Source organism: Dermacentor andersoni, chromosome 4, assembly GCF_023375885.2.
Source record: "Dermacentor andersoni chromosome 4, qqDerAnde1_hic_scaffold, whole genome shotgun sequence".
NCBI classification, from domain to species: domain Eukaryota; kingdom Metazoa; phylum Arthropoda; class Arachnida; order Ixodida; family Ixodidae; genus Dermacentor; species Dermacentor andersoni.
Window position 1 is genome coordinate 116,346,407 of NC_092817.1, and position 18,125 is coordinate 116,364,531.

General features: G+C 49.6%; 1 long non-coding RNA gene across 1 annotated transcript in view; it reads right to left on the bottom strand.

Moving 5' to 3' along the window:
- Positions 1-17,710: 17,710 nt before the first annotated feature.
- Positions 17,711-18,125, bottom strand: part of LOC129386444 (uncharacterized) — a 46,891-nt gene continuing 46,476 nt past the window's right edge. The window contains exon 5 of the long non-coding RNA XR_008613824.2: positions 17,711-17,897. This is a non-coding gene — a long non-coding RNA (uncharacterized lncRNA). The remainder of the gene's footprint in view (positions 17,898-18,125) is intronic.

An 18,125-nucleotide genomic window follows, 5' to 3' on the forward strand; every position in this document is an offset into this window, starting at 1 on the left:
TGTGCGTGATAAGAGCGTCTCTGTGTCCGGGAAGAGAGTCGCCAGATCCGAGGGCAGCGCAATCGGTAAAGCCACGCGCAGCCTCATTAGCAGATTCGTCGAGGCTCAGAGGAACCCCCTCAATCGCCCCGACGTGGGCAGGGAACCAAAGGATGGAGTGTATGGAGCTGCCGCCGTGTCGGCGCCTTGGAGAATTTCAACTACCTGCCGGCTACCTGGCATTTATGGAATGCCCTGACGGCCGCTTTCGAATCGCTATACACCCTGTCTTTCTGACCGTCTTGCATGGCGAGTGCAATGACTGCTTGCTCAGCCCCCTCGGGGTGCGTCGTCCGGACCAAACCACAGTTGATGACTTTGCCCAACGTGTCCACGACGGAAACCGCAAAAGCCTTGCCGTCTCGGTATGCGGCGGCGTCCACGAAGCTTGCTTCGATCTTGTCCTTGTGTATTTGCGTCAATATATTCGATGCTCTTGCCTTGCAACGACCTACGTTGTGGACGGGATGAACCTTGCGGGGCAACGGCGCGACTACGATATTCCCTATTTTTCTTGGGATCTGGGTGTTGTCAGCCAAGTTCTTGGTGGGGACGAGTTCGATCTTCTCGAGGATACGCTTGCCGGCCAGCGTGGTGGACAGTCGAGTTAGCTGGGCCTGTTCTGGAGCCTCCGTTATCTCCTCCTTGGTGTTGTGTATGCCGAGCCGGAGGAGGTCCTCGGTATGCGTTCTGACGGGCAGCCCGAGGGCTCTCTTGACAAATTTTGTAATGAGGACATCCAGCTTGTCCTGCTCGGCTCTGAGCCAGTTGTGCATGGCCACCGTGTAGGTGAAGTGATACAGCACAAAGGCGTTGATGAGCCGAAGCAGGTTGTCCTCTTTGAGGCTACGATGTCGATTCTTGACCTTTTGCACGAGGGGAAAAGCGTTGTCTGTCTTCGCAAAGATCTTGCGCAACGCAGTGCCGTTGCCGCCACCTGATTCGATTAACATACCCAGGACTCTGATGGTGTCGACCCTGGATATCGGGTAGCCGCTCCGAGCGAAAAGGTGAGTGTCCCTTTCTGACACCGGTTTCCAGCCCTTGGGTCTGCCCCCTATTTCTTTTCTGTAAAGCAGAAGCTCGGATTTCGTCGGAGAGCACCTGAGTACGGTGGATAGCAGGTACTGCTTCATGACGTCTACGGCCTCTTGCATGGTGCTTTCCATTGCCCTTCGCTACCGCCGTGCACAACATCGTGATATCGTCGCCGTAGATAGTGTGTTTGATACCTTCAAGTTGAGCTAGCTTCCTCGAGAGACCAACCACGCAGCTGTTGAATAATGTAGGCGAAATGACCGAGCCTTGCGGCGTGCCCCGTGGGCCCAGGAGCAACTCGTCGGACATGAAGTCGCCGATCCGCAGCTTCGCTTTCCTCCCCTTCAGGAACAAAGGACTAGTTATACAGCCTGGGGCCCTGCTCGAGGTCCGCGATGGAAAGCAGAATGTATTCGTGGAGAACGTTGTCAAACGCCTTCTCGAGGTCGAGTCCAAACAGGACCTTGGTGTCCCTGGTACTGCCATCGATGATTTGATGTTTGCTCATATTCATGGCGTCCTGCGACAAGGGGCCGGCACGGAAGCCAAACATGTTATGAGTATAGACGTTGTTCCCTTCGAGATATCTGCTTAGTCTGTCGAGGACGACTTGTTCCGCCACCTTCTCGACGTAGGACGTGAGAGAGATGGGTCAGAGGTGTTCCACGTTTAGAGACTTGCCACGTTTGGGGATCAGGATGTTGTTGGCGGTCTTCCATTGCTCTGGGACGCTGCCGTTTTTCCACGTCTCGTTCGTCTTCTCGGTGAGGTATTCGATCAAACGGTCGTCAAGGTTCCGCAGCATCTTGTTGGTGATGCTAGCGGCACCTGGAGCAGACTTGCCGTTGAGCGCAAAAATCACTTGTCTGATTTCCCTCACGAAATTTTCGTCCAACTCTGGACGGGCCGGGCTGAGGTGACGTAGTCAGTAAACCTGATTCCTTGTCTCCGGACTTCTCCATGAGCTTGGCAAACAGCTCGCCACCGGAACAATATCTGGTAGCTTCGTGCAGGGGTTTGGCGAGCTTGTGTTTCTGACTGGATCTGGTGCTGCCCTCGTTGAGAAGATGTTTGAGCATGCCCCAGGATTTGCCGTTACGCAACTGCCCGTCGATCGAGTCACAGATCTCGTCCCATTGCTGCTTGCCGAGGGTCCGACAGTGGTCTTTGATGGCCTTGTTGAGCTCGGATATCTTTTTTCTCAATCTTCGGTTGAACCTTTGTCCCTTCCATTGGAGGAGCAGCGCCTGCTTGGCCTTGATCAGGAACCTTATTCTCAAACACTTGCCTTCCGCGATAGTCACGTTCAATAAATCGAGTGACTGCTTACCTGTGACGTCAGCGTGCACTGCCCATACATGCTGCCGAACGCTTCCCCCCAGCATGAGAGAGCGCACCGTGCGAGTGGAGAGCGGCTCAGGTGTGTTGTTTTCGAGAGTAGTGGTCGCAGTACGGGTTCTGTGCACTGACTACGGTTGGTTACGGCTGCTTGAGGTAAAACAAATTGAACAAAGAAGTGTGAAATGTTTTATTTTAAATGAATCAACAAATATCACCCCGAAACAATGCGTGTAAGGCGCCACGAATAAGGCTACTATAAACTACTACCTACTTTATCTCTGCTACACTCCACCACCAAGCGAACGCCAAAAGACATGTTCGTAGATGCAATATATTTCAAGAGCACCCATCGACACCATGACGTTAAAATGACATATGTCTGAACTAATAGATGGCGCTGTTTATTTTCCGGTTTTTCTAAAACTGCCAATCAGCGCACGCCGTTGGTGGAGGCGTGGCCAAGGCGATAGTTTCGCGCAAGGCGAACGTTTCAGAATGTGGGCCCGGATGGCCTAGCCTGCTGTCCATCTTCTCTACCTCAAAGTCGCTGACGATCTTCTTAGTGGAAGACTCGGCTTCACTCTTGATTCGCTCACACCAGTTTTCTAGGTGTTTGGGGACAGGTGAAAAGTTCCAGTCCATGACGGTGAACTTTCTGAATTTACTCCGAGTGCCGTCGAAGCCGGTCCGAACACCCAATGGTCGCTGCCAAAATCCATTGCGGTGTTACCCCACTCGGCTCCCTCGACGTTCTTCACGAACGCCAGATCGAGGGTGGTGTCGCAGTGCACCAATCGAGTTGCCGATTCGGGTGGGGAACGCCGTGTCCGTGATGAGCGTGATGTCCATTTCGTTGGCGTTCTGCCACAGACCCCGGCCCTTATTGGTGTCGTAGACGCACCCCCACACTCCGTACGGGGTGTTGAAGTCCCCTATGATGACCAGGGGATGGGTGCCGGCTAGGTCGACGCACTTCTTGAGTATCGTCTCGAACTGCTGTCGCGATTCCTCTAGGAATATGCTGTAGAAGTTGAATGTAAACACGCTGTTTCTCCGCTGGTTGCGTTGTCTCGCGTTGAGCAGAACCTCCGCCATGACGTATTCGACCTTGCAACTCACCAGCTTCAGGTCGTGAGACAAGTGCGTAAGCATCCTGTCAATTAACGTGCATACTCACCGACCTCCGGGCTGCACGGAGACGGCCCGACAACGAGGGTGGCCTGCTATTACCTGTGTTTGTTAGCTAGCGATCTAAAGTATTGCTGCAACGGAGCCCTCTTTTTGGAGTAACCCCTGGAGTTCCACTGCCAGATTCTGAACTCCTCTTTGGAACTATCCATGATTAGACAAATTTTGTGGTACCCGCTGTAAGCACCGGTGCACGTACAAAGTTCCCTCCACTGTGACGCACCGATGTGCTCGCAGCCCTGATTATAGTCCCCGATGCTTTCGGAACAACGACCTGCATCGGAGTTACGGACGTAGTACTTAGCATCACCAGATCGACGCTCGAAGGCATCTATGCGATCGACCAGTACGCCTAGGCCCCCGTTCGGGTCCCTTAGGGCGACGTGCACCTGTGGTAAGCCTTGCTGTAACTGCTGCACGCTCTTAGTGAGCGTGGCCAGCATGCCCTTGATCTCATTAGTTTGAGAACCTGATTCTTCCTTAGTGGAAACTACCCTACGCTTGGCGGCCCAGGTCGAGTCACTGGCCGCAACTGGTGCTTCGGTGTCGGTCGGCGCGGACGCTTTGGCTGAAGCACTCTGACTGATTAGCAATTTCATAATCTCTATCATTTCGCTATCCATCTTTCTGACCATTTCTTAAAGTGCGCGTTTTCCTTCTGAAGGCGCGCTGCCTCCACGTCCCTAGCTTGCTCTGGAAGCTGGTCGCGTGGGCCGCGGGAGGGTCTTGCTACGCCGCCGCCAGCATGCATATCGGCCCAGGATAGGGCCGACTTTCTCTTCTTCTGGTGGCCGGCACTGGAACCTGAGCGGGCCCTGGGGACAGAGCTGCTCCTGGAGCGGCTTCTGGATATGCCCCTGGACCTGGATCTGTCCCTGGACTTGGATCTGCCTCTGGGCCTGGATCTGCCCCTGGGCCTGGATATGCCGCTGGACCAGGATCTGCCCCTGGACCTGGAACGACGTCCGGAAGGTGGAGAGGAACTCCTGGATCTGGAGCTCCCGCGAGCCCCGGAACGACTGATGACGGCTGGGAGCTGTCGCTCGGCCATGGCGAAGGCCAGAAACTTGCTTCTATTGGCTCGGGGTCACTTTCCGCACCTGCGTCTGACAAGGTACGGCGTCTGGCACCTCTGCCGACACTTCACCTCTGCAGCAGTGAAGTGTCGGCCATCGCACAGCCTGTATTTGGGATCGTACTAGTGTTGTTCGTTCGGGTTGGCGATGCCGCATCCCCGGCGCATGACTTCATCCAGAGAGGGACAGACATCTGCTCAATGCCCGAGACAACCACAGGCGTAGCACACGTCTACTTGCTTCCGATATAAGGTACACTCGACGAGCGTACTACCGTACGGCACGTAGTTTGGCACCTTGTAGCGGTCCAAGACCACAACCTTGGTGCCCCTGCTCTTGATTCGTTAGGCCCCCGAGGCCAGTGGGTTCTTCGAGCTGACAATCTTGCGGTCGAGCTCCTCCAGGCCGTCACGCGCTGCGATGCCGCGGATGACGCCTTTGCACGTGGCGTGGGGCGCCGCTTCGTACGCATTCACGTCGTGCTGCTGACGGCCAACCGCGATGCACTCGACCTTCAGGTAGTGCGTCGCATTCTCTCTGCTGGGAGACTGACAACCATGCTATTTTGTTGGAAATTCGGGCATATCGTGTCCAAATCCTGCATCGCCTGGTCGAAACCGACCACGTTCCATATAGCCTCGGCCACAACTGTCGGACCCACCCTGCGGATGTTCATACCTCCCCTCGGCCTGACGATGACCTTCGCGTATTCTTTGGGCAGCGGAAGCATCCTTCCGCCCCGAATAATCTTTGCTTTAGCGCTGCCATGGTCTCAAAGACATTTGGCGGCTAGGTTCTCATTTGATTTAGCGCTGGTGGGAATGGCACCAACTCGCTCGGAGAACGCCGATTTGGTTCCGGAGCACCTGACAGCAACTGTTTGCCATCCGAGATCCTTGGAAAACCTCTCGGAAATCAGAAACTCCCCTTCCACTTCACATTCCATCACTACGAACACAGACGAGAAAAGCGGGTGCTGCAGCAGAGCCTCGCCGCGCTAACCCAAGTGCGACTAGAGTTAGCTTCGCGGCGGCGTGGTCTGGACGAAAAAGACCGATAAGATTGAAACAAAGCCACCCACCTTCAATAGTCTTGTATCTACGTGATCGCCACAACTTAACCAGTCTATAGGCAATCAAATCGTCGAAATGGGCCCAAATTGAATCACCTAAATCCTTTTCAGGAGCGGGAGCCGGTCTTAGCCACTTACTCGCGCGTTCATCGTCGTCGTCTTTTTCTCCAGGCGTTATTCCTTTTACGCCTCTTGAGGGTCGCACCTGGAACCGAGTTTCATACGCGCCAGGTGTTTTCTCCTGTGCGGTCAGTATTGTGAAGGGCCCTCCAAACCTCGGTAGTAACTTCTGGCCTGGTGAGCTGCCTCCCCTTCCTACCCACACCTCGTCACCAAAGTTATGCACCGGAGCAGGTCTGTGTCGGTGGTCATAGTGCCGCTTCTGCATTTCTTGCGCTTAAGGAGCTCTTATGATCGCTGCTGTTCCGATGCTTTCAAAGATGGACGCTCGGTCGGCGGAGCTATACTCCGTTTCATACATCAAGTGCAACACTGTGGAAGCTACACAAGAAGTCCGGTCACAAAAATGTACCAGTCTGCGTGATCCCGTCTATGCTCCGGTGCGCGCCACGAGGCGCGCACCGAGGCATAGACAACGCAAATTGATGTAAAACAACGTCTTATGGGCCGTTTTAGTACATGGTTTGTTTGTATTTAAGAGTAAATTCTTTCTTGTTTTATTTCAGAACAGCTTATTTAAAGAAACTTTTGACGAACATCGGGTCAAGAAACACCGAGCTATTTCTGACTGCGAACGCAGCCACTTCAAAAAGTATCTAACGCTTCCACAGCGTTGCACCTGATGTATGAAACGGAGTATAGAGATGGTAACGGGAGTGTCCAGGTTGAGGACCGCTTTTAGCTGGAGCACTTTCCTTTAGACAGTTTCATACGGCGTTGTTACGGTAGACATGTGCAGCGCCGTGTTCAGGGCATAAGCAGCTCACTGTAGGTGAGCGTCCCAGTCGGCTTCTACTTTTTTCCTTCTTTAGAATATGGAGCGAGTCGGGCCTGAATGCTCTGGATCGTTTGTTCCGTGAGGCCGTTTTCCTGCGGATAAAATGTGGACATGTGATGGTCCTGCACACCTGCCATACTAAGGAAATTCTTTAGTTTGCGACTGCGGAATGTCGTAGCACGGTATGACATCAATTTTTTTGGAAGACCATGCCTTATTCAAACATTAGCTTCAGGAAATCGATTAGGTGACCGGACAGGAGAGATGGTGCAGCGGCCACTTCGATGTACCTTGACATGTAGTCCACGGCCACAATGATGTAGCGTTTTCCTGCTGTAGTGATCGGTAGAGGTCCAATGTAGTCAATGCCAACAGTGCGAAAATCAGTTTCTGCCAGCGGAATAGGTGTCAGTAATCCAGGCTGGCATCCTGACAGTCGCTTATATTGCCGCCACACTTCCCAACTGGCGGCGTAGGAGTAGACATTGCTTTGCATCTTCGGCCATCAAAAACGTTCTTATATTTTGCTGCGCGTGGCTCGAATTCTTTCCTGCAGCTGCGACAGCAGAGAGCATCGACAACGTTGTTTAGCCCCCCCCCCCCCCCCCGCACGGTAGTGCAGGGGCCCTATAACGTAAAACTATTTCAATCTGTTTTTATTCCAAATTCCTGACGTCAAATTTGCGTAACCGCTGACGCAAGCATCGGGTGGTCACCCGCAGGGTTGTCTCAACAGAGCAATCAAACGCTCTTCTCGTTCATAGGAGGTCACATTTGTTTCTTGAAAAACGAATAACATTGCCTACACTGAGCGGCTTGTCATATCTGATTGACGCACAAGAGGCGAGGAGCACGCTCAAGTGAAGAGGGATTTGATGGGGCCGAGCCAGTGCACTGAAAATTGATAACCGGATGAAAAGGGTGGTGCCAGCGTCTGTGATTGATCCGATTAGCATTTCCTTACGGTGGCTCGTCGACAATCGCGGCGGTATGCAACGGAAGCTTAAGAATGACGCTAAAACGGATCCTCAGCAATGAAGAGTTGGCAGAATGAGGTCGCAAACGTGCCGAAAGTGCTCGAAAACGTTAGACGGCCACGCAAAAAGTGTTATTACGCGCAAATATACCCATGCTCTCCGGCAGGTGCGAGTAGCCAGTGCCTGTGCGATCGGCGGCAGCCATCTTTTATTCCTTTCGGAGCGGGGCATACTGCGGCTATTCAGAACAAAATTCAGTTTTGTTCGGCATAATAATGCATCTTTAACACGTGCACGTCATGCTGACGTGGTGAGTTCTTGCAGTTTTGTGACGTGGCGTGACAGGCAGGTAAAGTGGGGGGGGTCCAAAAAAGTTTTCACCAACCACGGAGGGCTGATCGCAGAATCGGAATACAAAAGTTTGGAATAGTTTAACGTTGTAGCGCCCCAGGGCCGGTATTTTGTAGCGATGCCTTTTCCGATGCCATGCTTTTTCAGGCATTTCGCGCTTGGCCAGGGGTCAGAGCGACGGTTCGCCCACATTATCAACGGGATCAGGCGGCCGTGTGTGGTGGATGATAAGAATAGCATACAATAAGGCATAAGACATCGCTACAAAATAGCGGCCCAGGTCACAATCATATTCTTGCAGCGTAAAAATCCATCGGGCAAACCAGTGCTTCAGCTGCTGCTCGGAAAACATCCACGTTAATGAAGCGTTATCGGTCACGACCATGAATTTGCGCTCAGATAGTGACGGAATTTGTCATCCACACTCCATTCCACCGCAAGACATTCAAGTTCATTGCAGTGGCAGTCGCGCTCGGTATATGAAAGTTTGCGGCTCCTATATATGACAGCACGTTCAATGCCATCAGGGTCACGTTGCATTAGCATTGCCCCGAGGCCCATCTGGCTGGCATCAGTGTGAACTTCCGTAGTCCCGTTCTCATTGAAGTGGCGTAGTAGGGACTGCAGGCAACTGTTGTTTTAAAATTCGAAAAGCGATTCCTTGTGGGGTGTCCGGTTCAAAACGAACTCCCCTTTTAAATAAATTGGTCGGGGCGCTGCGCTGGATACGAAGTGGGGAACAAATCTGCGTAAGTACGAAACCATATCCACAAACAACAGAACTTGTTTCAGGCAAGTTGGTGTGGGATATTCCCCCACAGCAGCAATGCACTCCCGGAGTGGTTGGATGCCGTTTGGAGAGACAGTATGTCGTAGGTGTGAAATCTTGGAGACACCAAATTGGCACTTCTCTCGGTTCAACAGAAATCCAGCCTCATAGAGCTTGCGTAGTACTTTGTCCAAATTGCGCAGATGTTGTTCTGCCGTTGTGCCAAGGACCAGGATGTGGTCCCGATACACTACACAAACTTGGTTCTTCAGAGGCCCTAGCACGCAATTCATGACACTCTGAGAGGTACTAGGAGCCTTCCGCAAACGAAATGGCATACGGTTAAATTAGTACAAGCCTGAAGGAGTCCGAAAGGCTGTCTTGCAATTATCTTCTTCCGCGACGTTGACCTGCCAACATGCAGCGCGTAAATCAAGCGATGAAAAGAACTTGCAATGGGGACCGTGTCAATACGTCCTCAATTCGAGGTAGTGGGTACACGTCGGGCGTTGTACCCTTGTTTAGCTGCCTGTGATTAACGAAAAATCTCAAAGAACCATTATTTTTTCGAGCAAGCACGACAGGCGCTGCCCACGGGCTTTAAGAGGGCCGAACGATGCCCACATCGAGCATTTCACGCACGTGTTCCAAGAACACAGTTCGCTCGCGTTCTGCGCACCTCCTCAGGGGCACACACATCGGTGAGTGGTCACCCATGGTTATATGATGTACCAGCAAATTACTGCCTGAGAGGTCGGCTGTACTATGGCCGAACAAAGCGGCATGGCGAGCGAGTACCGAGGACAAGATAGGCGTGGAAGTGGCCGTGGTGTTGTCGGCCAGGGTTGTAGAAGGGCGGAGCTCGACACGACCGTGGTCGGTGGTGATTTAAATGTCGTCGGACAGTAAGAAATCCGTCCCCAGAATCATGCCGGCGGGGAGGCTCTCGAAGATGCGAACAGCTGGGATGAATTTGGCCTGGCCGACGTCCGGACATGAATGTCGAGCATGTCCACTGGCATAGCGGTGCCTCCTAGTGCGTAGAGCGGGGGTTGCCTCCTTGGGCGGATTGTGTCAAGAGCATGACGTTCGTGTAGAGCCGTCCTCGCAGCGCTGGTATGCACAGGCGCCAACAGGTCACCTATCCCTCCCACAAAGATCGGTAACATGGGAGATTGGCAGGATTTGTAACTTATCCGGATTGTGGGTGGCTGAGCGCAATGCTTGGCTTTGTGACCAATACGACCTCAAGAGAAGCAGCCGCGTTGTGTCGAGACGGTCAGTGAAGGTCCAGCCTCCGACATACCTGCAGCAATACGACGGCGAGTGCTATGCTGCAGTTCAGCTGCCTTTCGAGCGAAAGCAGATGGGGATGTTTCCGGAGGCTGTGAAAAGAGGATGGCATCATGGGTAGAGTCGAGCAACCCATCGATCACATATTGGCGAGCAGCAGGAGAGAGCCAGGTGATGCCGGAGTCCTCGAGAAGGTTGACCTTGTTCACGTAGAGTGTTACCTCTTCGGTTGGTGCTTGCCGGTAGCCACGCATGCGCATGAAGCGATCGTCATAGGCAGAAGGGAGCTGGCGGAAAGCAGTCGCTAAAGCCGCCCTCCATTTGGCCCAGGAAGTATACGCAGAGCCGCCTTATCTGGGCCACGCCTTGGCGGCATCAGGAAGCGGGCTTTCGGCGAGGGACATCTTCACGCCCTCCGGCCAGGCTTGTCGTCGGTACAATAAATTCACATTGTTTGTCGACAATATTTAATCGTCATCCAAGTGACAGAACTCGGGAACTTCCAGGGGAGATGGTGAAGGAAGTGTGCTACGCGCAAGGGTTGTAGTGATGGAAACCGTGACGTCTTCCAGGTGTTTTGCCAGCGCTGCTATTTCCTGTGTGACCATAGCTATGCCGCTAGAGGCCGCAGTAGAGGGATTATGGAGTTTTCAAGTGAGGGAAGCTCGCAGTAAAATTGATTATGAAGAACGACTGAGGAATATGGAAGAAAGTAAATGGGCTGGGAGAGTATTAAGGTATCTGTACAGGAAAAAGATTGATTCACATTGGAGAAAAAGAACTAGAAAGCTTATAAGCAAGTATGCTGCTTGTAGGGTGTGCATGACAGCAACAAAGAACGTCAAGCGGGAAGTCAGAGAGGCTGAAATAATCTCATGGGTGGCGGGAATAGAAAAGTAACCTGCCATGAGTAACTACTTAAGAGGAAAAAACGAAATCAGGAAAGAAGCAATTTATGATAACTCAAAGGGAAGCTCATTACTTTTCGAAGCGAGATAAGGATGCCTTAGAACGCGCACATGTAAAGCGTGATATAACAAGGAAGAAGGAGCATGTGCTTGCTGCGGTAAAGCTGCAGAATCGATGGAGCATGTTTTATTGGAATTCAGAGATATCTGCCCAGCGGTCAATTTAGGCACCAGTGGCCTCCTTGAGGCCCTTGGATTCAGCGAGAAGAAGGTGAAAGTAAACATGTCCGCAATAGATGTTAGCAAGACGCGATTGGAAGATTGGTGGAAGAAAAGTAGGGAAACGACCAAAAACGGAGACGTACAAAAAAAAAGTTTGCAGTAGGGGATAAGAAAATTTGGTTGTGGGAGCTTATACGACATTAGGCAGTATAATAGCAAGAGCTTGGTGGCACAAACCACCGCTGCGTTGCGAAGGGGACGCTCATAACACCCATCCATCCATCCATCCATCCATCCATCCATCCATCCGGACAGCGTCCGCCGTCGATGCGGTCGCGCAATCCACGTCCAAGGAAACGTGTACGGCGACACTTAGCGGTAAAGCCTTATGCATAGTGGTGGGAAGTGAATTCATTACCTGAGGAGTTAGGATGCAGGCGTGGCAGCGGCGAGATGAGAGGCCAAGGAACCGTGGGCACCATGTCCAAGCGGTGCGGCAAGCGCTGGAGCAGATGAAGCAGGATGCCGAAGGATGTGCCCGCCCCTCTACACGGTTTCTGTAGGCGGATCGTCGAGCACAGGTTTGTTTAGCAGCTGCGCCATTGTAATGAGAAAGTGGAGCAGAAAGACGGCGGCCCGCCAGAACGCCTGTCTATATATTCCTCTTCTATATATGTTCCTCGTCTTCTATATATTCCGCGCGCCGTGCGAGCGCCGGCGCCCAAGTTTCCATCTTTGTCTTCACCCTATATATATATATATATATATATATATATATATATATATATATATATATATAAATATATATATATATATATAATACCGACTACGTCTGCCTGTTCGCACACGCATTTACTGTAGCTTAAACGAGGACGTACCGTTCCTGATTCGTTAACGACCGGGTCTGAAAAGGCTTTTTCCATGCCAGGGGCAGCTATACGCACCACTAACCACCTGGATGCGTCACTGTGCGCACGTGGCTCTTCGTTATCGTGTGAGCGAGGCAACCTGCTCCGCCATTTTTCCTTAATTTCCTTCTAATTTAAGTGCTATTCAAGCGTGTTAGAACGTCTAGTGTACCTAGCCGTTTTCACGATCGCCTGCTTACGCGCGGCTCAGAACCACGATATTTGAACCATTTGTAAATATTTTCTGCCTTTTCCCTTTTCCCTTCTTATTTTTTTCTTCACTTGCTCTTGTCGACGCGGCCAGAGACAATAGAATGTATAAATAATATGGTTCAGTAATATGGTCCAGTAATATGGAATAGTGATAGGTATATCACTATCAGCAAAACCCGTCTATCGCGGCTAAATCCAGTGAGTTCGTAAGAATGTAGGATTCTATGCGCTGGCCTTCTGCGCCATGAGGTGGCCTCACCGCCTTCAGGGTTATCTGACTTAGCTATCTCGGATTCGCAGTTGCTATAGTAAATAGTTGAAATCGTTTTTTTATTGTAGCTATATGTTGTGTGGAAGTGCTCCATTTGTAGCTATGTGACTAATGACTATTTGACGTAAGCAGGCGATCGTGAAAACGGCTAGGTACACTAGACGTTCTAACACGCTTGAATAGCACTTAAATTAGAAGGAAATTAAGGAAAAATGGCGGAGCAGGTTGCCTCACTCACACGATAACGAAGAGCCACGTGCGCACAGTGACGCGTCCAGGTGGTTAGTGGTGCGTATAGCTGCCCCTGGCATGGAAAAAGCCTTTTCAGACCCGGTCGCTAACGAATCAGGAACGGTACGTCCTCGGTACGTCCTCGATAGAATTGAATAGAATTGAACAGGCTCTCAGGAACGGAGGAAGCCTAAAAACAGTGAAGAAGAAACTAGGAATAGGCAAGAATCAGATGTGTGCGTTAAGAGACAAAGCCGGCAATATCGTTACTAATATGGATGAGATAGTTCAAGTGGCTGAGGAGTTCTATACAGTACCAGTGGCACCCACGACGATAGTGGAAGAGAGAATAGCCTAGAGGAATTCGAAATCCCACAGGTAACGCCAGAAGAAGTAAAGAAAGCCTTAGGAGCTATGCAAAGGGGGAAGGCAGCTGGGGAGGATCAGGTAACAGCAGATTTGTTGAAGGATGGTGGTCAGATTGTTCTAGAGAAACTGGCCACCCTGTATACGCAATGCCTCATAACCTCAAGCGTACCGGAATCTTGGAAGAACGCTAACATAATCCTAATCCATAAGAAAGGGGACGCCAAAGACTTGAAAAATTATAGACCGATCAGCTTACTGTCGGTTGCCTACAAAGTATTTACTAAGGTAATCGCAAATAGAATCAGGAACACCTTAGACTTCTGTCAACCAAAGGACGAGGCAGGATTCCGTAAAGGCTACTCAACAATAGACCATATTCGCACTATCAATCAAGTGATAGAGAAATGCGCAGAATATAACCAACCCTTATATATAGCTTTCATTGATTACGAGAAAGCGTTTGATTCAGTCGAAACCTCAGCAGTCATGGAGGCATTACGGAATCAGGGTGTAGATGAGCCATATGTAAAAATACTGGAAGATATCTATAGCGGCTCCACAGCCACCGTAGTCCTCCACAAAGAAAGCAACAAAATCCCTATAAAGAAAGGCGTCAGACAGGGAGATACGATATCTCCAATGCTATTCACAGCATGTTTACAGGAGGTATTCAGAGGCCTGGAGTGGGAAGAATTGGGGATAAAAGTTGATGGAGAATACCTTAGCAACTTGCGATTCGCTGATGATATTGCTTTGCTTAGTAACTCAGGAGACCAATTGCAATGCATGCTCACTGACCTGGAGAGGCAAAGCAGAAGGGTGGGTCTGAAAATTAATCTGCAGAAAACTAAAGTATTGTTTAACAGTCTCGGAAAAGAACAGCAGTTTACGATAGGTAGCGAAGCACTGGAAGTGGTAAGGGAATACATCTACTTAGGGCAGGTAGTGACCACGGATCCGGATCATAAGACTGAAGTAACCAGAAGAATAAGAATGGGTTGGGGTGCGTTTGGCAGGCATTCTCAAATCATGAACAGCAGGTTGCCACTATCCCTCAAAAGGAAAGTGTATAACAGCTGTGTGTTACCAGTACTCACATATGGAGCAGAAACCTGGAGGCTTACGAAAAGGGTTCTGCTGAAATTGAGGACGACGCAACGAGCTATGGAAAGAAGAATGATGGGTGTAACGTTAAGGGATAAGAAAAGAGCAGATTGGGTGAGGCAACAAACGCGGGTAAACGACATCTTAGTTGAAACAAGAAAAAGAAATGGGCATGGGCCGGACATGTAATGAGGAGCGAAGATAACCGATGGTCACTAAGAGTTACGGACTGGATTCCAAGGGAAGGGAAGCGTAGCAGGGGGCGGCAGAAAGTTAGGTGGGCGGATGACATTAAGACGTTTGCAGGGACAACATGGCCACAATTAGTACATGACCGGGGTAGTTGTAGAAGTATGGGAGAGGCCTTTGCCCTGCAGTGGGCGTAACTAGGCTGATGATGATGATGACTAATGCGCCGGGTGGAGCACGGGAAGAACATCGTGCTTCTAACCTGAAGGTTGTAAGTTCGAGCTTCCCTCAAAGCACTACATCTCCAGGCTCGGAGTGGTACCTTAAAACGGCAAAAAAAAAAAAAAAAGATACCGAAAGCACGAGGCGCTGTACTACTTTCGTTGCAACCAAATTAGGAAGGCCCACTAAGTTTCAACAAAGAAACTCCCTCACATGAACAGTAATTGTCCTCCCTGGTGCAGTATTCGGTCATTACCTCCCTCATGACTTTTCCACTTAACCTAAGGCTTTCAGTCCGAAACGGCTGCAGAGCACCTGACCAAGGCGGCGGTCAGGCTTGCGGCGTGTCAGATGGTGCTAAGAATTTGTGGACACGGACAGGCCGCAACTGAAAACTCACCCCGGCAACATTCAACACACGAACCCTCTAGAGCGAAACTAGCTTAGAAGGATTCCTTGAGGAACTATCAGGCATTGTTTGAGATATCATTAGCCTTAGTGAGGTTTGAAGAACTGGTGAGGCTTATAGAGTGCTGACTAACGGTCACGTCCTATGCTATAAGCAATACGGAGTAGGATTTTTAGTCCATAAGGACATAGCGGACAACATAACGAATTCTACAGTAATAATGAAAGGGTAGCAGTAGTGGTAATGAAACCTAATAAGAGGTACAGAATAAAGGTTGTAAAAGCCTATGCTCCAACCTCCAGTCACAAGGCTGATGGAGTAGATGAGTTTTGTGACGATGTTAAATTAGCGATGAGCAAAGTGCAAACTCACTATTCTGTAGTGATGGGCGACTTCAATGAAAAAGTGGGGAAAAGCAGGCTGGTGAACAAGCAATTGACAACTACGGCGTCGATTCTAGGAACGCCAGAGGAGAGATGCTGGTAGGGTTCGCGGAAAGGAATAAGCTATGAATAATGAGCACTTTCTTCAGGCAGCGTAGCAGCAGAAAGTGGACTTGGAAAAGCCGTAGTGGTGAAACAAGAAATGAAATTGACCTCATTGTTTCTGCCGATACCAGCATAGTGCAGGATGTAGAAGTGTTAGGTAAGGTAACGTGCAGTGATCATACATTAGTGGGGTCTAGGATTCACCTAAATTTGAAGAGAGAAAGAGTAAAATAGGTCAGGAAGAAGCAGGCCAACCTAGGAGTAGTAAAAGTAAGAGCAGACCAATTTAATCTGGTACTTGGAAACAAATATCCAGCCTTAGAATAGAGAGAAGAAGATGACATAGTGGTAATGAATGAATCCCTAACTATAGTCGGATACAATTTAGAAAAAAGAGGAGGCCCCGCCCAGATGACCGAAGCGCGACCGCCGATTTCCTCCGCGACTAAAATAGTCCCGCTCGAAAAATCGTGCTCCTGATACGCGTAATTCTCGGTATAAATAAAGACTTTTGTATTTTGATGACTTGTTTAGTAGAGCTCTCATGTGCTACAGCACATGAGAGCCCGTCGTCTGCTCTTTAGCTTCATGGCAAGTGACAAAAGTAGAATGAGCAGCTCTGCAGGGTTTTTACGCTTGTTCACAAGTACGTGGCGTATCTACTACTTGTTTTCCAAGCTTAAAATGAATCAGTTGCTATTGAAAAAGTACTTATAGCAAACAATGCATTTATTGCAACCATTACAAACCTGGGGCGAGAATATGGTCGAGGCAGGAAGGTAAAAGAATGCTTTATTCATCGTTTTAAATAAATACTCTTGGTTTTAAATAGCATAAAATTGATATTTTTTGGTTTTCTGTATTCGAAATTTCTTCGTTTTCATTATTTTTGTTTTTTGCAAGCCTGCAATCTCGCCAGTTCGCGCAAGGCATCCACCAAAAGCCGACTCATTTACAGAATTTAGCAACTAGTCATGCGGCAAGGCATGTACCCGACTGACAAGTGGTGATACCATTCCAGAGCTTGCGCAGATGAGTTTTGTGTCTTCTTTCTTCTTTTCGCCTCAGTGCTCCCTTCAGTTGATAGTCGGCGTTCGTGTTGTGCAGTTCTCTTCTCTTGTGTCCTGCCTACACGCCTCACCTTTTTGCATAATGAATCCTTACCAACGAGCTCAGCTTTCTGTCGTTCTAACTAGGCGTGACCCCTCACAAATGCTGTGCAGGAGCTGCCGCGTTTGCCTCCATGCTCATCCGCAAGAGCAACAACAGTAGAGGGAGGAGGTGTGGGAGAATGTTAGCGAGGAAATACAAAGAGAGAGAGGAAGTAGTTTCGTGAGCCACAACGCTAAAACGAAGAATGACGCCGAAGCGTGCACTTAGCGCCGAAGAGACAAAGGCTCGCATAAAGCGTTGAGCGGAGCAAGAACAACAAATACAAACGGAGCAGGCAAGGTAACATTTCACATCCCGTCACCGCTGTCGCACGCCGTCAATATATCACCACCAAAAAGAGTCAATGAAGGCAAACAGCGGGCAAAGCTGCGTCTACATCGACTCCCACAGTGCGTGGGATGTGCATATTTTTTACCAGATGGTGCCACTTAATAAGTGAACTTAGGAGAGAAGGCACGTGGCTCAAAAACTGTCGTATGCCACCTAATGATATCAAGGCTGCCATATTTGAGACGCTTGCAATGAATGAACGATAGAAGAAAGGAAACCACAAAGACTCGTTTATTGTTAATCATGACCATAAACACAAATGAACGCGGACGACAAGATAACTTTTTGAAGATGTTCATTTAATACCTTGCCTTTTGTGAGCAACGCATTGCTTCACTAAATGCCGAAAGAAATCCTTATAGTCGCGAGCTGGACCACATAAATATATATATTCTAGCAAGTGCCTCTTAATAATAACCTTCGCTTGAATGCACTGGCATAATTAAGGTAACAAGTCGTGTGCAGGCTTTATGCCATTGTGTGGATCACTGTTGCTTAGTATAACAATGCGTCGCAATGTTTAAGCTCCCATTACCATTGTTTTATGACCCAGAAAATGAGCAAATGAGAATACTTGTAAAAATAGAACTTTATTGCTTGCTTAAACATTCAGCCGGCCTTTAGGGATTCCATCACACCATGCACAGTCGCGACCACGACAAGGCTGACGACTGAGGTGAAGCGGCTTCTTCCAGATCATAAATGCTGTCGAGTCTTATTTCTTTGTTGAATTGAGAAACTCGGCGTTGGCGTAACCACTGTAAAACGAAGTAAAGGGGCATTGTATGTCTTATAGAGGCGAAAAAATGGCAGTTTTGCTCAAAAGACGGAGAATTCACAGCAATCGTAAGGTGCAAAGAAATTACGGGACTTTTGTCACACTTGTTATTGTGCAGCGCGATGAGGAAAGGACGCAAGAACAGCACTCGAGCTCATGATAAAAACCCAAGCGACATTTATGCAAACTACAAAACCAGACTACAACC